The following is a 27,633-nucleotide window of genomic DNA, read 5'->3' as shown; positions in this document are numbered from 1 at the left end:
GTGTTGGTCAGTGAGGCCTGATAAGGTCTTGCCGACCTTGGGAGATGGGGGTTGCCGGCAGTCACTCCAGCGTGACTCTTCGTTGTCCCAAGGAGAGTAGAAAGATATTCATTGCTAATTCTTTTAGTTGCTAGATATTGGGCTATTGAATGGGATATATATATTTTATTTTGGTTTTGTTCCTTTTTTCCCTTCCCCTTCCCTTTCCCTTTTCCTTGTGAAATTGTATATATATTTCAATTGCATATAAATGTAATATAAGTGTAAATATATTTTTATATATTACTTTAGATGTCTCTCTCGTTTCAGTTTTCTTGGTTGTTTTCTTCCCTCTTCTCCCTGAGGTTTGGGGGGGGGGGAGGACTTCTTGTGGTAAGGTTTGGAGACTTGGCAGGGAGCCAGCTTCAAACCATATCACTCAGCCACAAAGTATTTAATACTGCATGATATACAATAATATCATCAATACATGGAAAACAAACATATTCAACAGTTCTTCGGTCAACTATGCAGGACAGTGCTGGTGCAGTGCATCTATAAGTCCATGAATTTCCTGGACTTGTTATCCACAGCTCATTCTACAATGTATACTTGTGCAACATCTGTGAAGTATGCTCGCAGCTCTGTTCTGCCTTCCAAAAGAGACTCAAAGGGAGTCTGGTGTTGCCACTGATATGTTTGTGCAGGGCTGAGATCCATTTATCCTGCTGCTTTATTCCATCATCAACCAAAACTCCAGATGGAGGGGAGGCTTCACACCTCAAAAGCACAGTTTTGTTTTCTGGAACAAATATACCAGATATTATGTTCATTTAAAATTGAAGGACACATTTCAAAAACTAAATCACTGTGAAAGTACCTTTCTTCTACTTTCTGCTAATCATCCCAACAAAGCAAAAAGGGCAAAAAAAGAGCATGGCTCTGGTAGGGTGCGCTGGATGAAAAAAAAAATCTCTAGCAAGCGTTAGCTTGTTTATGGGTCTGTCATTATGAGTCATTAGCCCTCTGCCACATGCTCTATCTGCCATTCTGTTGTGTATGAAGCTTTCATCTGAGGGGTAAACAAAAACACAACTGAAAATCAAGCAGAGAATAATTTTCTCATGGACAGTGTTCATGGACACTGTGGGGGGAGCCAATTGAACCTTGCAAATTATTTTTCTGAAATATGGAGGCAGATGAATTGAAAAAACAGAGTTAATCAAAATCCCAGCTATAGTAGCACATCTGTTAAGAAAATTCTCTGGTCACTGGATTTAAAATTTTAATATTGTTATTACAGTAACCATTTGTTTTCATACTTTGTGTTTCATAGAAAAAAAATCTCGCACTAAAAAACCCCAACCCAAAACCCCAAATCTCAAAAATCCCAAACAACTTCTTGGAGCTAATAAAAGAATGACAGTGTCCTATGTCAGCATCAATGCAATGAAAATATAGATATAAGAAAGAAGACGACAAGTTTATTTCCAATTCATGTATGAAAAGGAGAGGAAAAATTAGGCTAAAAGGAGTGGAAGGTTTTTCCAGTCCACCATAGATGCGGACAAGGTGGCCTACCGACCAACAGTGAACCACAGGTTTGGAAAAAGAAAATGTGTAATAGATGAGAATTCTGGAGACACAAACTCTTTCTTGTGTAGCATCCATATACAGATATTACTATATTACCAGTTTATTCATAGAAATGGTACAGGAACGCGTGAAATTGCAGAAGCAAAGAACGATGGTTTTCTCTAATGAAACAGGTGTTTGTGAAAAGCAATGTCTTATAATCTCTGCTAGTGTAGTATGAGCTGCTAACAAACAAATTCAAATATAATCCCTGAAACAAAATAAAATCAAGTACCACACAACAAACATAACAAAAAACACATATCAAAGAATCGGAAATAATACTGTGACATTAGCACAACAACCTTCTCTGAGAGACCCTCCCACACTCCAGGTGACTGCTGCCTACATGTCATACAATATTCTCTTGCCATAGTACAATTGGTCAAGATAGGACATGGCAACAGTATGTGCCCTGTTCACATTTCAACACATATGTAGGTATCTTAGTCTGAAAATTAATCTCACTCATCCCATGCCTAGGAATGGTGCCCATATTCACACCTTGAAGTAAAGGTGTCAAGCATCTTCCAAGTAAGGCACTCAAAGATAGTTATGAAAGCAGAAACTGTAGGATGTTTTATGGAAAAACACAATAAATATAGCCACAATTTTCAAGAGCACACATATAAAAGGTATTTCCCCCCAAATTTGTGACCTATCCTAACGTAAAGTAAAAAGTCATGTAACATTTTGTTAGAAGTCAAATAGCTTTCCTTTTCGCATCCAGTTGTGCCAATTGTGAGGCCCTGTAAATTGAGAGAATATATGAAAAAATAACTAACTTCTGAAAATATCTTAAAATAAAATGGTAAATAAGGAAATGCAGATTCTAAAATAACAAAACTATCAGTTATTTATTTGGAGTGAAGGTATTCCTATGAACAGTTTGTCCAAAACTAATCAAAAGGTAAACGATAACATTGTGGCTACAAGGTAAAATGCAGGAGATAAACTAATTTGAAGGTAACTAAGGTAGGGTAACTACATGCATAAAAACAGCAGTGTGAAGCAGAGGGTGTAAAAGCCACGCAAATCAATATGGTGTGTGGAAGGATCAAGGAGGATAAAGTCAGAGTAAAACCTGTGCTGGAAAAGATATTACTCAAACACATAACACTGCAAAAATAGAATATAATAGAGAGAATTATTGGCAACTCCAAATCAATTCGTTGAAATGTTCCCATTTATTTTAAATCTGGCTCAGTATGGAAACCATTTTAATCCCAGTTCTCCATTCATGGCCACGAAGTGTCACATAAGCAAGACCTACGATGCTGCTTTCTTTTAACCTACAGTTTTCTCAAAAGTGCTTAAATTCCAAGCAGTCCAGTGAGGTTCCAGTAACGTAGTGGTAACTACCGATCCTTGCTCTTTACCAAATTGTTTGTATTTATTTATGAGAATGGGATAGGCCTTTTCTACATCTCCTAGTCATTCTTTCCCTTTCCAAAAGCAACTAAACAGACAGAAGTATTATTTATCTAAACCAAAACAAGAAAAAGTAGGAATTATATAAATGGAATAGTCTCTTGAAATTTCAAGTTTCATTACTTTTTCAGGGTCAGAGTCCCTCGGACACTAAGGGTAAATTCTCCTTTTTCTTGGTCAAGGAATCATCTGTATTAGTGCAAAAACACAACAGCTAACTTGTACTGATTTATATTCCGTTCAGCTGGTTATTATAAAAACATTGAAAATATTCTCCCTGAGTTAAGGCTATACTCCTCCCTTTTATCTCCACTGGTCTGTGGGTTTATTTTAGCCAGCTTCAAAACCGGAAGCTGAAAAGTTGTTTTAAAGATGATGAGTTGGTGTGGGGCTCTGTAGTCATTCAGCCCGAGTCAGTATGTCCTCACAGTCTATACAATGTCATTTCTCTGTACCAAAGTGTTAATCTCTTAATCATGAATCTAATCTCCATCTTGCATTTTACTATATCAATACATAGTATCATCTGTTATAGTAAATGAGGCCAAAAGTCAGATAAAGAAGATAGACAAATCATATTATCTTCAGTAAATTAAAGTGTTCCCCTAACAAAAAACCATTCCTATGTTGCTTGGGAAGTTACCTGCACAAGTCCATTTATATGAATTCAGCCCTGGTTTGTGGACTGAAGTGTGTACAGAAAGCAAGATGAACTAAAGAAAAGCACGGATACTGACATGTTGCAGCCTGCACCACTCTGCCTGCTGAGCTGATTGTTCTGAATGTAAGCTTGAGCACTGTGAATAGAAAATGCAGCTTCAGCATTTATTGAGCAGAGACACTGTAAATAGCCTTTGGATTACTGTACAATAATGACTGGGGGAAGTCTTCTTAAGCATCCAGTTCTTGGATTCAGTTTTCCTTGACTAAATATGACAGAATATGTTGCTCCTTTGACTGCTTTAAATCAGAATTTTCAACTCTTGCCATTTTTATTACTCTGATGACACTTGACTTTTTATTTAACACCTATGGATTTGTGGTCATAATAATGTTTTAGTTTTGCTTTCATATAAATATAAATATCTTTCCAGAAAAAAAGAAAAAGTAAATACATAAAGCAAAATTACTCCTGCACAATATGATTTCAAGGTAGCCTCATAGTTTTGGGCATCTGATATGCTTATGAGCACAAGGCACATATTTCAGACTATCTTGAAACTAAATCTGTTTCTGAAACAAAGATTATAAGCTATTAGTCATGTAGTACTCGTTACTTCCTGTGAGGACAAAGTGAGACAAACTGACACAAACTAAAATGCATCTATTCCTGGAAAAGGAAGTCTTTGGGATAGTTCTGCTACTGTAAATAAAGAGACTGAAGAGGATGAAAAAAACCCCATTAAAATATGTTCTATAGCACTTTCTTTGCTATGTGTTTTCTTTTTAGCATTCTAGATGTGTGTGTGTCTTTGATGAAATTCAGAAAAAAATTTCCTCTTAGATTGCTTGAATGTTATTTCACTTATTTCAAGCAATTACTTTGATTTTTTTCTTACATTTTATTTTATGTGTGTTCTGTCAATCAAGTGAGATGATTTTATGCTACTTAAAAATATTATCCTCCTGTCAGCAGCTAATACAATTAAAGTCTCTCAATAATGTGGAAGCTAACTATTCCAGTTTTACTTACTTTATAAGGAACAAAATATCTTCGCAGGGATAGAAAAATGTCTCACAAGCAAGAATAAAAAGTTGGTATAGTTTAGTCTGCAGTTTCAGTTTTGCTACTTAGAAGAGCAAAACTGGCAAAAAGACCGTAGTCAACCACAAGAAGCTGCTTATGCCTGTTTTTCAGTAAAGAATTATAAGGATCTTACTGGATTTTTTTTGCATAGAAAGACTTCTCATTGAAATTGATATTTTCATGGGAAACTCCTAGTAGGAATAAAAATATCTGCAAAACTAATCTCATGGTGAAAATTTTATATCAACTGAATGTGTTATTTCTACTAAAACAATAAAAATAATATTATATGTCTATATATAATATACATTACTATTACTATTTGGTCTAATGCTTTCAGAAAGAAAACAGAAAAAATCTTCCTCAAAACCCTGCAAAAATATTTCAAAAAAGTGGATTAATATTTTACTCTAATTTACTTTAAAATATTTGAGTAAAGAAATTCTCATGAACATTGATTTTATTTCATATCAGTGTGGGTTGTATTGTGTAGGTGCAGATTAAGCTAGAAGACACTTTAGGATCAATATAAATTAAACATTGCACTGCAAAGCCTGGGATCCTACTTATGAGGAAAGACTATATGAATGCATTTTAGCTTTGTTAAGTAAGTGAAAATTGAGTAAATTCTTACATAACAGAGCTAAAACACAATGTGTTTCTTGCACGCTGTAGGTCCTCTCTTGCTTTGCAGAACTTTGCCACTCTAGACCTTGAGGAACTGTATATTTTCTCCACATCTGTAGCTGATAACAATGAGGAAAAAACAAATATTATAAAACACCCATCACAGGATTTTTGCAGGAGTGTCATCAGCCCTAATACTGAAGGCCTTAAGATATATTTTTTAAAAAAAATCACCTAGAGGAATAAGGTACTCAGTAAGCACTAATGCAAAACAAAGCTAAAGCTGCATTTTAATTTAAGGAGGTTTTTTAACGACAAAAATATTTTAAATACTAATTTTCAGGCAGAGTTGAATTGTATCTTGCTAGCCCAAGTGAGGAATGAGGATAATTATGGGAAATGCTGAGGTTCTGGTAAGGAAATTAAATTATTCGAGTTGTTCATGATCTATAAACAGAAATATGTGCAGTTTTACTTAAAGAGCTATAGCTTTAGGAGCATATTGCATCACTATGTACATCACTGCCTATTGTCTTTCTTTTCTGAGTAGATTTGCAAAATGTATAAGAGGCTAGCCAATTTTTCTCAGTACTAATCTGCACTGACCCTTCATTTCCTCTAAAGCTATCCTGGCTGGCCAGCAATTAAAAAGAGCTTTCATGGTTTTGGGTATGCAGCCAGGGGAGGAAGTACACAGCTGTGTTGGTATGACTGGCTTTCACCAGCACCTCCTTTCAAGTGAAATTAAAGTTTCACCTTGTATTTCCTAAAAATGAGGGTCAGTACATTTAACAGGAAGTAACAAAAAACTCATTTTTTTCCTCAGTACGCATAAGACAATAATTCTTCTTTATCTGATTTTCCTAATTGACAGGAAAACAGTGGAAAATGAGGAAATCAGTGGAATACACTCAGACATGTTGAAGAGAAAATCTACCCTAATTTTCTACCTTACCTTTTATTCTGTACAAACACACATAACTGGGATCTCTCATTTATAAAAGGAGAAATGCAACCCACTTGTTTATTACTCCAGTTTTCAAGGACAGAGATTGTGTGACCAACCCATGGAATAGACAAAGAGTGTGTGTCAGGAGTCTCAACATGGAAAGCAGTGGCTGCAACATTGCAGCAAAGCCTCTGCACTGGTAGGGAGGTAGCTCCAAATGAATACCAAGCAACAGGAGAGATCCTGGTGGAGGCACAGTTCCACAGCAATGGCAGTCTGTTCCCCCAGATGCTAATCCTGAGCTGCCTGGATTATGGATGTCATGCATCGTGCCCACTCTGCTCTTCCCTGAGCAGAATGTGCGATGCCCCTGTGAGGCACATTGCAGGAGCAGTTTGGTTTGAGGGTAAGCTTTCTCACTTTTAGACTTATTTTTCATAAGAAGAAATACTGACCGCAGAGTAATATTTGCTGAATTCTATTACCAGTTTAGTGTCTTGCTTGAAACACTCACTGCACAAGTGGTTGACACTTGCACACAGGTTACTTAAAAAGACCATGAGATAATAAAGAATTTCACTGGTGAATTATATAAAAAAAATAATTTATGTACCATGACTTTTCATTTCCTACTCTACACTCTAGTCATTATGCATGTGCAGTTTTAGCAAAATTTCCTCATCCAGGATGTTGACAGTACAAAGCATAATTTCTGTAATGTTTCCTGCAATGAAACATGTCCCAGGTCTAAGTGCCACAAAACCCAGGAAAGGTAGTGTTGGACCATGACTTCTATTCCTTTAATATGTGCAACATAAGCAAAATAATATATCAAAAAGAATATATTTCTGAATGCATGTCTCAGTCTGAGGAGACTGGGATGTTTGCTAAATAGGATGACTTATAAGATGGACCAAACTCCTCTCTCTCAGTAACTGTAAATTCAAAATTAAGGGGCTTTAATCAAGGAAGTGTGGAAAAAAACAGAAGAAATAACAACCCTTTATTAAAAGATATATGTATGTTGGCAAAAACAGTAACAGAACACAAAAAAACTAGACAGTAGCCCTAGAAAAAAAAGAAAAAAAGGTCTGAATGAATACTTCTCTGTCCTTTAGTGCAGCCCTAATCATGGCCTGCAGGGGGCGCTGTGGGATCGCTGAAGGTGCAGGGCCTGCAGTTCTCTGTGGTGGTCGGCAGGGGGCGCTGTCGGGCTTTAGCGGTCACCATGTGGGGAGAGGGGTCCGGGGGGGGGTGATCCCGGACCACGGGAGAAGCCAAGAAGGAAATGGGGGACCCTTCCCTCAATGGGAGGAAAAAAGGGAAGGGAAGCAGTCCACTCCCACAGGACTCACCACTGTCCCAGGTGACGGCGTCTCAAAACTCCTCCCTATTCTCCCGTGGGCATGCAATTCTCCGATGAAACAGAGATCCGGGGAGCAGGACAGCCAGGCAAGTCGAAGCCAGCAGTCTGAGCTGACCAGGATGAGAAGCCAAAAACCAGACCCCCAGTCCCTCTCCCCAAATGCACGCACGCAGACCCCCGTCTCCCTCCGGGCACCAACTCTGCAGTCCACCTCTCTCCTCTCCGAGCAGAGCCAGCCACCTCCCAGCCTCTGATGGGCCATTACTGAGGAATGTACCTCGGCTGGCTACATCCTTTGTAAAGCTAATGACCTCCCTTTCCCCCCACCCCCCACTCTGTTTTTCCTTGGAGTGGAGCAGGGGAAGAAAAATTCTCCTGAATTTCTAACCTATAACAATGCATTTTATTTTCATCTAAATAGTAAATGAAATTAAAGACAAGGCTAACAGCACACATAGTGGCATATATAAATGCATTGGTAAAGACAGGATAAAGCTATAGAGAACATTCATGTCTATAAAGTTCCAAGTTGACTTATGTGACTGTCAATAATAGTATTTTATAAAACAAAACTGTTACAGTGGGGCAGTTGATATTTATTCTAGTTAAAATCTTGCTAAGCAGAGCCTTAGTCAGAGAAAATTTGAACTGACTGCAACAGAGTAGAAAAGGCATTTTGAGACATGAATTATTAAAAAAAATCCCCTCATATTTATAATGTATATGTGTGCCATGCACATATATTTTTCATTTAGTATAAGTAATTCTACAGCATATAAAAGTGAAGAAAAATCTATCTCCAAAAATTCTGTAGGTAAAGTTGTAGATCTTTAATGAAATAGTTGACCCAAAGTTCAACCTAAGATGCACCACAAGCTTTGTTGAAGAGCCGTCCTTTAATGTGGAGGATAAGGAAGCCCCAGGGACAGCTTGCCAACATGACCTATCATCACTCCACTGACTATTGACACTTTGGTTTATGCTGTTTGTGTATGTGCAAACCCCAGTGTGATTCTTTGTTCAGTGTTGACCAATGGTGTAAGATGACAGCACTGCTCTTGTATACAGTTGGTCTGCAATGACTGAGACCGAATTCAGAAGCAGATTCAGTATTCTGGAAGATGCATAACCAATGCCAGAAGGTCAATAGCAGTCCTGAACAATTATTTACCACAGATAAAAGTGAAAAGAGTAAATGCTTGGAACAACAAGCTAAGTTGTTTAGAGTAGGGTGCTAATAACATGAAGGTCATGGTTTTGATCCCTGTAGGGGACATTCACTTAAGAGTTGGACTCGATGATCCTTATGGGTCCCTTCCAACTCAATATTCTGTGATTCTAACTCAAAAAGGAAACACCAGCTATACAAAGACAAATTGCTTATAATGTACTGAGACACCCACTGAAGCAATGAACTGTTCTTTTTACAGTGAACTGTATAGGGTCTACCTTGGAAAAAGATGTTGCTTGAAATATTGTAAAAAGAACCCAAATTTTTGTTGTAAAATATGCAAAATAACCAAACTTTTGTTTTGTGGCAGGAGAGACTGCTATTGGGGATTTGAGCAGCTTCTTCCCATTTTTATTCTTCTGCTTTTCAGTAGCTGATGCAGTGGGGGGTGCATTGTGATATTTTCTCCTCATGGAGTCCAGCAGTTTCTCTGTGATTAGATAATGTGTTTCCTTTTTTAGGTGAAGTTTTCTTGGTTGGGTTTTATGCTTGTTTGTTTTTCCACAGCTTTTCTCCCCCATACGCAGCACAACAGTCTGAAATTTTTTTGGAACTCATGCAATTATTGGCCGGATTATTTTAATTTTTGGAGTTTGCTTTTATTAAAAAATGAACTTTTAATTACTTTTTACAACTTCACTGACTGCCACAACTAATGGGTTTGGTTGGCTATTTCCTCATGGGAAGGTTCTTGTTTAAAAGAGACCTGCACTCTTGGTCTTCCACTGGCTGATGTCTCCTGTCTGTCTGCAGTACCTGTCTGGTCACCTCTTTAGATGATAAGTAAAAGAATGGACAATAAAGGCAATTAATAAACAACAGGGCAGTTTGTTCAGCAGAGAACATGAAAGGGACACAGAAACTGTGCTCCAGGAAGTTAAGGAGGTAATTCAGGAAGAAACTGGGGCTCTACCCTCAGTCTTCTGCATCCCAAATGATTTCCTTACAGACGTGCTTAATTGTTATGAAGTAAAGATACAACTAGAGAGTACAACTTCCTTGTGAAAACAAAGAAGTAAAATATTTGAGCCTTTTTCATACTGTCTTTCATTAGGTTGACTCCTTTTCCTGGATTATTTTTTACAACTAGCATACCTTTACAATCCCTTCCTTTTACTCTGCTTGTCCTTCAATCTTCTTCAGCTGAATTTTGAAGCAGTATTGTCCCTAAATACCCCAAAATACTACTATGCTCCTTCCTCTTCTTTATCCATTCCTGCTTCTGCCTTTTTTGTGCTTACTTTATGTTATTCAGGTCATCAGGAAACTCCTTTTTTTGACCAACCAGGCTATCTGCTGAAATTCCCAGTCCCTCAATACGATGAAGTGGCTCTTTCCTGATAATTTTTAAAATCTATTTAAAACCAAACTATGTAAACTTTATGCAACAAAAGTATAAAAAACTAAATGAAAAAAGAAACAGGGAGGATATTCAGCTTTGTTGGAAATCATTCCGTCAAACCATCATTCTCAAGAAAGCTGGTAGAAAAAGGCAAGTGTGGATCTGTCCTAGGGAGCAGTGGAGGCTCTTCTGATTGATGCTGTCTGGCCAATATAGACCGTTCAGGTGCCTTAGCAGAAGTGATGAACATGCTAATGCTTAGGTTGATAACCTCTTAAATTTTGGACCAATATTTTCTTTGAAAGCCCGTAAATAACTGTTTTATAGTTTCTGAAACAGTTACCCAGAGAGGCTGTGGAGTCTCCCTCAAGTTGAGAATTGGCTGCATTCAATTCTGCGCAGTGTACTCTAGTATGACCCTGCTTGAGTAGGGAGGTTGGACCAGATGACCCACTGTGGTCTTCCAACCTGACCCCTTCTGTGACTCTGTGATTCTGTGTGAAACATGCTATCAGGGCTGTTGTGGATGTGAGTACTGAACAATGTGCTAAGGAGAAAAAGAAGAAAGACCCTAGGTCCCATTGCATATTTGTACTGTGAATTCAATGAAATTTAAACAAATTGCAGTAAAAGGTTTATTTTAAGTGGGGAATCACCTAAATAGTACACACGCATCTATAGAATAATTCCAGTGATTTTAAAAGGGTTATTTTAAGGTTTAATTGGCCACAATACATGTAACAGCTCATAACCTTTTATGAAGATTATACTCACAAGTTTAAACAGTAGAGTGCCCTGAATTTCTTGGGAGGCAACAAATGGTCCCTCAGTGCTCATTAGCAGGCTATAGTTCCCCCTAGCATGGGTTTCTGAAGAAAGAGCATTATAGTTCAATTTGCACAAAAACTGCTGATCTATTCAGTAAAACTAATATTCAGCATTAATTTATATATTCTGTAAGATGTGAGGAAGAAATATTACAAAAATATTACAAAACAAGGAAAATAAAGCAATAATAAACCAATTTTTCTGTGTAAACAAAAAAAAAATGTCATCACAATATAAAAGTGCTTCCCAAATTGACAGAAGTAGCTGCAATCATCACTGCCTAAGAAAGCATGAGGCTGAGAGAATGGCAGTACTGATGTTGCCAGTTCTGTGATACTGAATAGTCTCGGGTTCATTCTAAGAAGTTGCTAAGGTTTACCACTTCACTGGCAGTTAATGGGTTAGAATATGAGCTGCTCATCTAGGACCTAATTTACCCCCACCTGGCTACAACCTCCTTTCAGGGAGTTGTAGAGAGTGATGAGGTCTCCCCTGAGCCTCCTCTTCTCCAGGCTGAACAACCCCAGCTCCCTCAGCCTCACCTCATAGGACTTGTACTTGAGTCCTTTCACCAGCCTAGTTGCCCTCCTCTGGACCTGCTCCAGCACCTCAATATCCTTCCTGAACTGAGGGGCCCAGAACTGGACACAGTTTCACATTGAGGTGAAATTTCCTTGAGGTAAGCCCAGTGCTTCATATTATTTGGATAGTACTTGTAGTAGTGTTTTTCTTATCACTTATTTTTTTTCGTGGCACATAACATAATAACATCTTAGTGGACAACAGCAATGAGTGACCAAAAAGGTGTATTGCCAAGCCCAGGAGAACACTCTAATTTTAGGTCTTTTTTTATAACTGTTGGAGTACCGACCTTCTTTGACAAGTTGACCACCTTATTCTACAACATAGGTAACAAGTGTTAAGCTAATCAGAGTTGTAACATCAACTTCAATGAGTAAATCTGGAGTTATCAAGAATGACAGCTCTCAACTGTCACAAAAAGTCACTAAACCACATGGCAAATGTGCTAGTGTTTACTTTTTTAAGAGAATGCTGCAGCCGTTATGCACATTTTTTAATAGAGAGAAACACAAAAGTTAAATATAAGCATATAATATTTCTTTTTAGAAAATGGCCAGCTTCATATTTAACCACTGAAACAACATCAATAATTTGGTTACAATAATCAGTGGCATTGTACTTTTTAATATACATATAGCACATAAAGATATTATTTCCCTTCAGCTCTGTTTATTTAATGTGGACTAAAAAAGAAACATATTTGAAGGTTAAGAACAAACATTTCATTGGCAAAGGCACTTCCTATTTATTACAACTTTATTGAAGTTATTTCTGTGATATAAATATGATTTTGTTCAAGGGCAGTATGTAGTAGAACAATCTCATATATCCCATATTTTTCCTGTTGATGCCCTGTTAAATCATGGATTCTCAGCTAGAAGTACAAAGCTGGTTTGCATAGAAATAGTATAAAACTCTTGATAGAAATCGCAGGTAAGCAATGAGACTTAGGAAAACTAGATATTTTAAAGTGTCTCAGAAACTTCTAGATGTTTTGTGAACTGTTTAGAACTTTAGAAAGAAAGGCCGTTAATTTGACTGGCAAATGTTTTGAAAGCATTATGATTAATATCAAGAATAATAAATACTAATAATCATAAATAATAAGAATGAAAAATATAAAGGAAGCCAATCAAGCTTCAGTCAATCAAACTTCACACCAATTACCACTGTATGACATTGCAAACACAAGAAAATACATGACTTATTCAAATGAAGAGGCCTGATAATGGAAGGCAAACAGAAAACCCCAGTAAAGTTTTAGTCAAAAATTGTCATTCCAAGACATCTCTGAAATGTCAATATCAACAGATACAACAGTTGAGCACATAAGGAATAAGGAGTCACTAAAGATGCTTATCTTGTACAACATATTCAATAGCAGAAAACCTAAGAATGAGGGAGGTCAAAAGCACCTTCAAGAAAACAAAAATCTTGCTAGCATCAAGTGTAAGTGTATTTGACTAGATAATACTTTGCATATTGTATTGTACTAGTGTCTAGAAAAATATTTTCATAGAATTTTACAAGGAGGACTTACTGCTGCATCTGTACAGCAGAACAGTAGAGTATATGCACATACTTATTAGTTTTCCAACCTATTACATGTCTCCCAAAGATATAGAAACATCTTGCTTCTCACAGATGAGATTCATGACCAAAAATTAATGGATATTTGTCATACTGAAAGAAAACAAATAAAAATTCCTATGATTGATTTGCAAGTTTATTATGTCAATTATTCTTTCCTGAAAAAAAAAAAAAGACAACGTTTAGAACAATGTGCATAAACTACAAGATAACTTTTGATCTGATTCCATTTTCTGATTGATATAATGGGAATCAGGAACAATAAAGAATTGAAAGGCAAATTATTTTATAAATACCTCTGTAATTATGTGGAAGAGAGATCTCACTGTTCAGATAGCCAGGGTACTGTTTTCAACAATCAAGGCAGAGCTCTTGTCTGTTTTTAATTGTTTGTGATTCAGCATTAGTCATCCTCTGAGGAAAAAACAAGTCTCAGCTTCACTGTGCAAACAGGTTTTTTGATATACCTCAATCTGGATGATTTTAAACTGTATGGAGAGTCAACTGAGACTCTCTCTGACAAAATGAGTTAAGAAGTTTTCAAAGGATATCTGCATGCAGTTTGGATGAGACGTATGAGCTTCTGTACCTGTCAGTGAAGACCAAACAGTGACAGTGAAAGGTCTGTATTTAACACAAAAGGAAGTCACTGAACTCTTTCCTTTTAAGAAAATGCAATTACCTTAGTTCTTCAGTAAGTACTCCAGCACTATTGATCTACTTCAGTACTTCAGTAAGAAACAGAGAAATGAAAGCAAAGACAAGTGTATTTAGAAAAATTAAAAGACTCCTTCAGCTTCTGACTTCTAAGTTCAGTGCAAGTAAACTCTGCTATACATTCCCTGCCTGTCATTTGTTATCTGTAGCTAATACTAGACTGGTCTTTTAAAGAACTGAAACACTTTTCCAGGCTCACCAGAAAATGTGACATTGACCTTCACACCCAGACACAGAGGTTGAAAGACTGAGTGTACTTAGGCAAAAAGAAGGAAGGATATTGAAGACCTGCTTAAGGTCTACACAATTTTATGCAGGGGTAAATTTTTTATGTATCTCAGGGAAAGTAGTAAATCACACTGAAAAACAATAGTAGAAAAGAGAATGGCAGAAAAAAGAGTCATGATGGAAATCCAAGTATTATAGGAAGACAAGGGGCTAAATCTATGTTTAGAAAAGAACAATACTGCTAACAATCTTGGTAAACTCCTTGTTTTGCTGTGGACTGCATGATTGAAAAATGAGGTGCTGTTGAAGAGACACTTGTAGGAAATCTACAGAAACAAGCAGCAGCTCTTTCAATCCTTAGCAACTAGATCAATTTTCAAGGATAGGATATATTGTTACCCACTAATTTAGGAAATGGAAAATAATTTAGGTGGCTTTGCTAAAGGGATAGGTGCCCTTCTACTTTAACTTTGGTTCTTAAAAGTAATAAGCAGATAGTTAAATGAATATAGCAAAAGGATTAATTTATCCTCTGTTCCTTGCTCTGAACTTATCAATGAGAGTATGAGTTCTGTTTTCTCTCACAGCTACTTTTCTCATCACAAGATGTTGATTTGCTGCCTATAGCAAAGAAGAGAAAGTTAGGTAGTGTGGTATTGCTGTAAACACAAGACTAAGCATAAGAGGACAAAGGTAAGAATAGAGCTGAGGAAGAGGAGGCTGCAAATAGTAGCTGATATCCACAAACTACTTACTCATTCTTATACTGTATTGTTTTGTATCATATTCTTAATGGCTTTGTTTAGAAAATCTATTAGTCATGTTCTACAGTGTCACAAAATCCAATGGATTTAAATTATCACTTTTAACTCATATTTCTCAGTGATAAAATCAGCACTATATTAATCAGAAAGATTAACACAGAATTAAAGAAATGTTGCTCTAAATTAATTTCACCAAAAGTGATAAAATATTTTATATTTGACTGTAACTCTGCCAGAGGCAATCCTAATGCAAAATAGGCTTCTGCAGCTGACATCATTCTTTATATTTGTTGCAAAGTGTGCTCTTTCAATTCACTGACTAGGAAGTTGTGAGAAATCAGCACTTTTGCTAAAGAAGGATTAGGATCAGATTTGAAGTTATGCATTCACAGCTGAGCAGAAATATTTGCTTGGTTATAATTTATGGCTGCAACTTATGCCCCACAAATAAGATGCCATCACAACCATATATACACTCAAAAACATTGACCTCATTGTGGATTTTGTTCTTGTACATTTATGCTTTAAATTGTTCATTCTTTATTTTTAAAGTTTTAAGGAACAGAAATATGAAGCGAGGGGAAAAAATAAATCTTTTTAAAAATGTTAAGGAGGCACATTATATTTATTATCATTAGAAAACTTTCAGACATTCTAGGTGTGCCTGCAGATCCTCATAATTTGGTAATCAGCACTTTCTGGATGCAGTTTCTTCAAGGCAATTTGAAAAATCATGCAGTACATATTTTGTGTAAGTTTTGGCCCAATCTTTGTCTCATACACACAACTGTTCTCACAAAAACAATATGACTTTCTCAGAGAGAGTTAATTTTTGTAGACAGAATTTTGATGGATACATTAATTTAATGCCATTAAACAAGTATAGACCAGTTCTGTGGCAGAACTGGTCGATATAACTGAGAATATCACAAAAGTTGACACAAGACCTATTCTCAGTTAATATATAGTATTTATTTCAGTGTTAATTATTAAGGCAGTTTATAATGAAGATTTAGTGGTGTGTATTGTACATAATAGTTAAGTTTACAGGTACAGAAATATAGAAGCATATGTCATAAAATGGTTTAAAAAGAGAGTGATTCATGTTATACCCTGTAGTAACATTTTAATGAGCAAGTGAAACATATTGCTTCTTTCTTAAAAAGCATTTCATTCTTAAGAATGTAAACTATGGTCAAAATTTATAACAACAACAAAATTATTAATTTCAGAAAGGATGCATGTAATGTGAGATTTTTCATAGAATTTTGCCTAGAACCAGAAGCTTATATTGGATTTTATCACTCAGTGGTGATGTCAATAAATACTTTACATTGGCTGTATATCAAATATGTCTACTGCAAGAGCATTTTCTCAGTGTAGTAATTTCAAGGATTTATGAAGGGATTATTTAATTTTTTTTTTTTTTGACTGAAGGGGTTTTAGAGCATGTTAGTGCTTGGAGAAGTGAAAGCTTAATATAATAACATAGAGTTAAGAATGGTATGGATAGGTAAAGAATAAACATTTTGGCATTTCTGGGCATTTGTTTTTTCCTTCAACCAACCCTGGTATGACTGTGTGGAAAATCTCAGTTTTGCCTGTCAGAGATCCTAGGTCCTGAAGAAAAATTCTATAAAGCCTCTAGTAAAGCTCTTTTTGACCTGCATTCTATGTTCAAACTTAAATTAATCTGCAGAAAGAGAAAAGCAAATTGATTGGGATAGCCCTTGCAATGTAGGGGTTTTTTATTATTTTAGTACTAACCACCATAGCTACTATACAGTTATGGATTGTTAATAAACAGTTGGTGTCATGCATTCATGGTAATTAAAATTTAAATACATTGATGAGCAACAAGGTAACTTTTACCTCCAACTAATCTACCCTATTTCATCTATAAAATGTAATCACACTTTTACATTATAGGATAAGTATAAACCGCACCATGTTTTATAATCTCGTTAGTATTCATGCTTTGTTAATGAAATTTGATCAGCGTATTAAAGATGTTGAGTTTTTGCATTAAACTCACATCTGTTGTCAGAAATAATTAGATCAAGTGGCAAATGACAGCACCTTTCCTGACAGATGCTTTAATGTTGCGAGTAAGAATGGTCTAAGTGTCTCTTTGAATAATGCCAAGCTTTGCAGTTAGGATTTGTTTGCCTTGAGCTTTCAGAGTGGAACTTTTGGAGCAATCTGACATAGTCCCAAATAGGAGTATGTGTGACTTTCATTTCCAGTGTTAGAGGAAAAGAGAAACTTCTTTCAAGATGATTTTTAATAAAATTTTGTCTTGGAAAGTTAAAAGATAACGATATCAAACAATATGTTTTTCTTTTAGCATATATACATATATTCCTATAAAGACAAAAAAGATATTTCATTACGCATTTAAGCATATCTCAGACAGTAAACTTCACTCTAATGACTCCATTACACAAATAAATATACTTACAAACTGGGAAAGAGATTATTTTATGGCAAGGTTTTCATCAGACAGTCATGAAATAATGCTGGCTCTTGGGGAATCATGGCATCTACTAGGTACCCTCTTATTCCTGTGCTTGTGATTCAGAGAACACACTTTTCTAGTGAACTTAGTGCATAAGAAAGCACTGAAAAATACGCAATAAAAGTATCTCTTCCATCATTTATCTACAATGTAGGTATCACACAGATAACAGCAGTATGTGTTAGGTCTGTTTTGGAAAGGCACATTCATGCTTCCAGATCCACATGGTTTTGCATAAAACAGGAATTGTAGGAATGCCGTCAACCAATTCCCTGCATTGTTTTATCCTTAGAAAATATAGTGGATTCATGAATGCTCACCAGGATGACAGTCCCTACCCATGTGCCAGCTAACCACTTGGAGGATGGATTAAACGTGGGTGCTGACATCCTCTAGGGAGGATGCTCTTTATTGCTGGCACACCATGCAAAAATGTCATAGGAATTTCGGTGGTAGAAAGATTGTTCTTTGTGTGTACTCAAAAACCAGAGTGTTCTTTCTCATGTCATTGCCAGGTGAATGTCAATGATGTTTCTCTTCTGGATTTTTTAGTCAAGTATCCATCACAGTATTCTCTGGATACATACAGCTAAAAATGCCCCTATTAAATTTGATAGAACAAAAAGAAACCTTCTGTAATTACTGTAATTAATCCCTTAACAATCATATTGATGAGCAGAATGAAAAAGCACTTACATGCACTCATACAACTACTTCTGATTAAAATGTTTTCTTACAATTCCTTATTTGTTTAGAAAATATTTCAACACTCCATTTTTGGTTTGTGCTAACTAGCTTATTCTATATCTCATTACCTCTGAAATTTAGAATTCCATAGTTAAGCTCTGCTAACACCCCTCTGGAATCAAGAATAACTATTACACTCATACCCTTCTTTGTGTTAAGACAGTTGAATTGGAACAACTGAATCTGATGCACATATTCTCAACAGGTCATCTAAGTGTTCTGTATGCTAAGCAGAGAAAAAGAGGATACTTTCAGAGGTTCTAAGTGTGATAAGCACCATAAGCTTGAGTGTCTTTTTCCTCTGAAAGTAACAGGGATTGAGGTAGACACATTATTTATGTAAAATGGAGTCCATCCCATGTAACTTCCTAAAAATTCCATAGGGTGTCTTCAGTGGGTCACAACACAAGCCTTTTGGGTCCAGCCTTCTTGATTGGTTCCTCCTTCTTTGTTCTTTTTTACACTTGTGAATTTGTAAAATAGCAGTCATATTGTTTTGGCTCACTTCCTTCTAAACTGAAAGACTCTGATCAATACGAAGTGTAGAAAGAGTAGTATCATATGGAGTGATAAGGAATTGAATAATAATCTGAAGATTATACTTAGGTGATTATTTTGTCTGGTTTCTTTATCCTTATGTAAGACAGAATAAACATAAGAGCGGGCATTTTTGCAGGTCAGAAGCATCCTCCATGAATGGATATTCACAGTGACAACATTTTCCTGGTCTGAAAATGGGAGTAATTCTAGCTGCCCTTTAGCATTGCATGATGTCACCTCTGGTTACATGTATAACATAATGCACCCCAACATGACACTTCAGTGCATCATAATGGCTTAGCGTGAGGAAATACAGTATAAATCAAAAGTGACTGGCTAGGAAAGTGATGCATCATGCCTCAAAACAGAACTGGAAAGAAGAAAAAGCACAGGATTCATACCTTATGAAAAAATACAGAAAGATGGCCAAAATATTAACAGGTTCAATCTTAAATGTAAGAAATCAGTAGGAGTGTAATTTTTAATTGCCAACAGCATGTGGGAGCACAAACAAAATGCAATAGAGGGCTTAGATCACTAAAAACGTAAGAATATAGGTGCATGGTATTCCACGCATCATTTACCTAATAAGGACAAAGGGAGGGGAAAAAAGTTCAGTACAGTGTTTGTATATAGGGATCAAAGGATCAATATGCACTTCAGTATGCTAGGTCCTGTGGAAGACTATGTGCTAGGACACTACATGTCTGGAAGAGAATATGCTGTCTAGCTTCTGCTTTGAAGTAGGTTTCATATTGATTTCCTAGTGACTTGCATTGATAGACAACACTGCAACCCCTCCATAGCTAAGGATTTATAACAAGAAGTAACCTGAAGTATCAGAGACACTAGAACTGCCCAAAGACGATAGAAAATATTGAGAAAATACACAAATGTGTGGATTTCCTACTTACTGCACAGTACACACTTCTCCAAAAACTGTCAGGGCTTTGTTAGGGACAGCAATAGGCAAATCCTGATTACACCAGAATTATGATTTTATTATCATACCATGTGGTGACTGAAAAGTTGTATCATATCAAGTGGCAGACCCTTATAAAGACAAAAGCAAAATTAATTGTGTAATCTCTGCATTTCTTTTTTGTTATTATTTTGCGGACTATTTATAAATGATCAAAGTTTGAAACAATTATTAAAAACTATTTCAGTCCAATGAATAAATTTTTTTTCTTCAGACTTCCAGTACTTGAATCTTTCAGTATCTTTGTTTATGGTGACTGAATGATCCTCTTAAAGACTCATTAATCTGGATTTTGTGTTTATTTGTTAATTTGGGTGCCTTGTGCTTGCTAATCATTTTTCTCTATCAGACACCCCAGTTGCTTGATCAGTTTGAGAAGCTTAGAATTCAAAATGAAGCAAAACAAAACAAAAAACCCAGAAAGAATTATTCTGGGTATTTCAGTTCATACTCATTTCACACTCTTGCTTATTAAAACCAGCAATTTTTCAAAATCTTTTCTATTGATTAGTTCTAACCGTCGTTCAGCTTAGCTTGGGCATATAGCCAGTTCCTCTTGCAATTTTGACCTATAGGTCACATATTCTTTCTTTTCTTAACACAAACACAATTTTTCATAGTAGAATATTGGAATTCGTACATTGTGAAGGCCAAATTTTTTATCAAAATCCATTTAAAACATCCTGGAAGATATTCTCTTTATTGTTGTTCTGTAAAACCTTACTCCCTCATATGCTGTCATTTTCACTCATGAAAAAAGCCATTCTTTTTTTCCTTTCAGAAGTGCAGCAGAAATCCATTGTACTTCAGGATTATTTTTTTCCAAAGAAGTTTAAGTCATTCATTTGCTAACTCTTGAAGTCAGACAAGTTGTGCAGAAGCACTTTATGCAGCCAGTATGATAAATTTCAAGCTGTACTGGTAAAAGAGTGTGAATAATGAAAAAATTATTCACAAATATATTATCCCAAAACTTTAAAGGAATCATACATATTAAGTTTTCTTATCCACTCCAGGAAAGGAATAAACAATAAATAAATATTTCAAGAGTAATTCATTCAAATAATTTATTTTTAAATTTTCTATGCCTTGATTGAAAGCCTATTGAAATAATTGATTTCACTTCTGCCTTTTCAGCTCCATAAAGAAATACACAAGAGACTACAGTACTTAATAGAGTCAGACTATTTTCACTCCTGTCAACCTTTAACCAAATTCAAAGCATTCTTTTAGGCACTAACGATTCACTTTTTTTTCAGCTTTCCCATACCTTCAGTTTTTCTCCCCCAAATTTTTTACAATTTAAAAATATCATAATTGTAATATATGTGACATAATTATTTCCTAAATTATTCTGGTGGTACTTTATATTTTTATATAAATGAATTGACAGTCAATTATATCACAATTATCTATTTTGTTGCTAGTTTAGTAATTGATTTATGTTGAACATAATCATGTGAAAGTTTGTCCACTTTGCTCGTCCATAAATTTAGAATTAAGTATTCAATACAATACAAAACTGTGAGTTTATTTTTTTTAAAATACACAGAGATTCAAATAAGCAATTAAATAGATCTTCAACAGAACACAACAGTAAAAGGCAGTAAAGTCCCATATAACCCAAAGCTTGAGTAACTAAACCTTTATGTAGGATGTGAGAGCCTGGAATTAATTTCTTCTTTGAGAGGAACAGGAGACTGTGAATGTCTTCCATCTGGTTCAGTCACTCTTTAGATCCAGATGGGCTAGGATACTGTCTTTGCCTACATGTAGATCCATTTTACTTGTGGATCTACAAAGGGAACAGAGACATCACATCACTAAGTTCTGAAGCACCTAACTTTTACAACCACCAGATTAGGCACAAGCTCCTATATGAAATACATGAAAACCTTTAGGAATGGCAGCCAAAAAAGCCATTACACAGCTCAGTCCCTTAAGCTAGGAGCTAAGAAATACTAAGAAAAATATTGTGTTTTCACACCTATTTTCATGTCTTTCTGTTAAGTTTAAATAATTCTTTTTTTTTAATTCAAAATCAAAGATGGGGTAGTAATTTTTTAGGGAGGAGAAAGTTTAGCTAACCAGCGCTTCAATGGCTAGGACATTAATACAGGATATGGGGCACCTTTTCCTAGTGCTTTACTCCACCTGAAGCAATCTAAGCTTACTCTTTTTAGATAACCAAGGTAGTATATGTATATTTATTCAACAAGCCAAAGAACAAACATGCATTGTTTTGTGTAGTCAGCAGAACATTTGCCTAAGAGAGGTAAACTTGAATCCCATTCCAGATTCCAAAGGCCTATATTTTTATCTGAAGTTTTTAATGGAACCAGGGCCAGATGTAGAAAAAGGGTATTCCCAAGTGGTTTTTAAATATGTTCGTATTCTCTGGTTCAATGAGTCTTGAACTACTGCATGCAATGTGTAGCTACCTTCAGGAAGGTCTTCAGAATAATAAATTATTCACAAAAGAGATGTGATTTCCAATCTTTGCAGCCAGAAGAGGCAGTTTCCCCCATTTCTCCCATCTGTCTTTTCCTTGCTTCTTAACATGAAGTTATCAAAACACATATGACTAAAGAAAAGAGAGAGTTTGGAGTTTTGGATCTTGATTAGAGATGACTGTTTCTCCTCAATCCATCTTAAGTTATTTGCAGGGCAACTCCACATCTGAAGACAGAAGTCTCTAGTGCACTCAGGGCACGTAATTAGGCAGGACTGCTCTGAGCAGGCAGTACTACTGAGCAGCACATCTGCACTGAGTACACTGACCTATTGTGCTAGTGGTAAATCTTCTTTTAACTGTGAACTTCACCTCTCTCTCTTCAAGATGGTTTCCCTCTCTGCTCTGTAGAGTGTGTCATTTACATCCGAAAGAGTGTCAGAGGCTGAGACACAGTCCTCCACCTGGCATTCTTTGTGATCTGTATTAGTGGCTATTAATTCAATACCATCTTTGCTGTTACTTCCTTTATGTGACTGTCCACATTTTATAAAGTGCTCTGCTTAAATACTTGCTGCGTTGCTCAGTATCATGACACTGCTGTTCTTCTATAGGCTTAGCACCAGGTGTTCCAGTCAATTTAATATTTGATGTAATTTTCAACACACGCAAAAATCCATGACTAATTTAAACCTCTCAAATTCTTCTTTCACCAGAAATGTAAATCAGATTTCATATGAAATAGAATTATTCTGCTTATTTCAGACTACTTTCATTATTGATTTTTTTTCCGCATTAACAATTTAGGTCTCAAACGTACTAGTGCAACAGGTTGCTTAACATATTCAAAGCTTAATCAGTGTAAACTGCCTTGGAAACAAGCATGTACTCTACAGATATTGATCAAGTTACAAAGAGCCCAGGGTTAGAAACAAGAAAGATGGAAGGATTTATTTCCTCTTCAGAAATTTTTCAAGGTTTCATGCCGATTTTAGTTCAGAAAATAGGACAGGATTCATGGAACCTTTTTTTGTTATTGAACAAAATGGATAATTGTGTGAAAGTATGTTTATTACACATATAAAATTATACATACAGATAAATAAAATTATGGATAAGTTTTCAGGCTAGAATTTGGTCAAAAGTTGACAAGGCAGTGGTTCTGATATTCCTCCAGAATATCTCTCAAGTAAGCTAAAAATTGTCACATGGGAATTTTCCTGAACCTCTGTTCAAATGTTTAAAAGTTTTACTTGATGCCAAAGAACTTTTGCACAGCATATCTACAAAAAGATTGATAACAACTTTTAAAAATCAGGCCCTACAGTTTTTAAAATAAATTTATATTGAAATTACGTGCAATATATTTATAACCAGAAATGTAGATGCCTTTTATCCAATAAGTACCTCATCTCATTTTTGGTTTCACCTCAAAACCATTTAGTTTTGCAATTCTCTTAGCTATCTTGCTCTCTCATTGATATACTTTTTCAGATAAGCTTTACACACAAGATATTGAACAGAATACTGTGGAAATTCTATTGCTTTTTTTTTTTCTAATTTCTTCGAGATCACAGTAAAATATAATTTAACATGTTTTGATATGACATGAAGCACAGCTCTGTGGGTAAGAAATATGTTGTGGTAATTTTTAAAAAAATTGTAATTTTTAAATATCTACGGTTAAGTTAAAATAAAAAAAAAAATCACATTTCCCTGATCGAAATAATCTATTAACATTTAAAAATAGTTATGATTAGTTATTCTGTACAGTAAAATAAAATTTATTTGTTTTTATTCATATTCAAATTTGCTGATTTTTGTGGTATGGTTAAGGAAAAAGAATAGAACCATTAAGGTGAGATTTATGGTTGGATACAGCTTTAATAGACTTGTAGCTGAAACATTTTTAAGTCTTTCTTTTGGGGTCCTAAAGGTATTTGCAATGGTGTAAAACATTTCAGCTACTTTGTCAACCTTCGCAGTCAGAATAAATCTCTCAGTTTCTCAAGACTTTGTTCTTCAGAGATGCTATAAATCAACATAACTCCATGAAGTGCAGTAGAATAAAGTAGGCTTATATTAGTTGCAGTTCTGACTAGTATGCTGTAAGCATGGAGTTTAAGTTTACAGGCATCCTTATTATAACTTTTCCCTAAGATCCTCTATGTTTCACAGTTAAACATCAAGAAGTAAGATTATGCCCCAACATCTGTGAAGAGGACATTTTAGGTTGTTTTTCATGTGAATCAGGTTTTTAATCCAAGTCATTCGGTTGTCCATGTTCAAGATAGCCCCCTTAAGAAACTAATTCCTCTTATCTGATGGCTGCCAATGGAAAAAAAGTGAAAGTTTAATTACAGAAAAATATACTGTTCCGGGTTAGTTGAGGACAGAACTTCATAACAACATTCCTTAATAATATTATGCTAGGTCACAAGCTGATGTTTAGTCCCTTGCACCTGCTAAGGATGGTATCATCTTAAAGGGAAGAAGGTGTAATGGAGTTCTTCCATTCAGATTTAGCAAATGAATTAGCACATATTATTTTTTGTCTTTAAACCTTAAACCTGAGAATAATTTTATATGCTACAAAGATATGATAAATGACTTCTTTTCATTAGAAAAAAAATAAGCAACAGGTTAGTGTTTGTGTAGGAGTTATTGAGCTCCCTCAGACCTCAATAACTCCTCTCATATACAGAGATTTATGACAGGTTTAAATTATAGTATCATGGATACATTTTTTCATAGACTTAGTTCATGGTTTAGTATTCCCACAATAAATAATTTTTCATTAGAAGTTTTCTTCATAAAAATTTTCGTAAAGAGGTGAGAATAATTATATCTTAATGAAAACAGATAAATGTGCACAATGGTGGGATACAAAAGTACACACAAACTAGATATCCTCTGTTGACTCCATCTCTTCTTTCCTCAATGAAGAAAATGAGAAAGGAACCAAACGTAGCTTTAGAAAAATGTGACAAGCACCTGTTTCATCCTTACAACTTTTGACTATAAGATACTAAAGATGCTCTTTTGGGAACTGTTGTGCATTTTGAAGTAGTAATTTATAGATTCAATTATACAGTAATGAAAAATGCAGTGTCCAAACCTGCTTCAGTTTGAAGCCTTTTTAAAGCCAAAGTCTGTTATATGTATGATCTCAGTCCAATTAACATTAAAAAGTGAATCCATTTTAATCAACGGCTTCCATCTGTTGGTCAGAAATGGTAAAATTTTATGTATTGAATAGTTTCATACACTTTACACCTGATTTTGTTTAAAAGTGCAGTCAAAAAATATTGCACATTTCATAATAAGGGCAGAACATAATGAAGAGCCAGAAAGACTGTCAAATGAGACAAACCTCATTATTTGTGTTGGAATCAAGAAGCGACCTCATTTTAATGTTGATTCAGATGCTTCAGTACATACAAAATACACATTAGTGCTCCCTCTCCAACCTTCATTTGAATATAACTTAATTACAAGAAAATAATTAGTGTTGAAACATAGAAAGCCAACCCGCTGACACCAAGTAGCCAAAACCATAAATAGGGAGAAGAGCCTGTGGGGAGAGTCACAATGGTTTGTGCAGGAGGGTGTGAGAACTTGTGCTGGTTTTGGTTTGGGTAAGGCTAATTTTCTAAATTAGCCAGTGACTAAAACTGCTGCTTTTTCCGAGATGGGAGCAAGCATTAAAAGTCCTACAACTTTTTAAGAAATTTAGACAAGAAGCATTTTGAGATATGTATTTTAGACTTAAGGCTCCTGACCTGTGGGTGTGTACATTCTGTTAAATCTGTGAGTATGAAAGTTTCAGTCAAGAATATATACTTCATCTGTTTATATTTTCAAAAATGGCTGCCATTTTTTTAAAACAACCTAACTGGTTCTAATTTATTTAGTTGTTTCTTGAATGCAAGAAGTTCCACCCTTGTGATTGATATAGAGACCTTCTTGAACCTTACTTTTCAAATTATTGTTATACCCCTGAGATAGGGAACCAGTATTTAAGTAGCAAGTGAAACATAAATTTATTCAATGACACAATAATTTTTTTGTGTTTGGCACTTCATTTGTCGCTTAATTCCTGACATACAATTTACATTTTTGTTTTACTCAATTTTTATTCTCTAGGACTACTTGGAGAAATGTTGACAAAGAATAAAGTTACTGAAAAGACACGGAAGAGCATGAGGTCTTTGAGGCTTAGCAAAGGTCTTGTTGGCTAGCAGACAATGACATATATAAATATGGAATTTTTAGGTTTTCTGACAGAAAAGGAACTAGTTGTTTTGAGTACATCACATCATATTCAAACTTTCGCATTATGGGTTGTAACCATGTTTCATTCATACTGTTGTAGAATTGATAAGTTGCTGCAGCATTTGAATTCAGAAACAAGAAGAGTGCTATATCTGGCCTGACCCTGACAGTCCCATGGATCAGTTGTAGAGCAGGACCCTTAATGCTTACTTCATGGATGATATGGCTTCAGAAGCTATCCCATTCTCACAAATTGCAAAGTAGTCTAGACAAAATATTGCAAAGCTATTGCATTCTAGGGAGTTCAAGCCTGTTGACAACCTGATATTATCCAAACAGCATCAGAGTTGAATCAGTAGCAATCCACTTTCTTAGAAAGGATGCTGCAGTACTGCTAGCAGGTGTTTTGAAAAACACCTCATTATAGTTGTTAAGCTTCAACCAATATTTACAGCTGTTTTCCTCTCCTCACCAGTAAAGAAGATGCACGATTTAATAATATTTTGATTAATAGATTACCAACGCTTCTTTCTTGCCCTAAAATTACTCAATCATTATAAGCAAAATTTAAAATACTGTCCCTGGAATGCAGTGTTTTTTATAACTACTGGTCTTGGAACAGTTGTCTAAAGCTTACTGTATAGAGCTCTCTCCACTTGTATTACTCCTAAGGTAACTTTCCTTAGGTGTCCAAAAGGACACCTGAAAATGCATGGATTGAGAACTGTGATGCATAAGGCAATGTTAAAGCAAGAGTTTAACTAGCTGGTTCTGCTCTCATAGCTTTTGCAGATTTGAAAACTCAACTTGAAATATGATCTAGTAGCAGGCAATAACCTAGCCCTGACCACTGAAGAATTGGTATTACATAAGGTCTTCTTGTCAGACGAATTAAACATCTGTAGACATAAGAGGACTCGATTACAATAATTGCCCATACAAATTGATTGTAGAAGTGGAACTCTAAGTGGTACTTAGAAACTCATTCCCCGGGCTTCTGTAGGTACTTACCAACCAATGACCGTTTGGGTCAAATGATACACACACTGCTTTGGACCTCCTCTAATGCAATTCTCTATGGCCTGGGTGCAGCACTGTGCCTT

Source organism: Chiroxiphia lanceolata, chromosome 5, assembly GCF_009829145.1.
Source record: "Chiroxiphia lanceolata isolate bChiLan1 chromosome 5, bChiLan1.pri, whole genome shotgun sequence".
NCBI lineage: Eukaryota > Metazoa > Chordata > Aves > Passeriformes > Pipridae > Chiroxiphia > Chiroxiphia lanceolata.
This window is presented reverse-complemented; position numbering follows the sequence as displayed.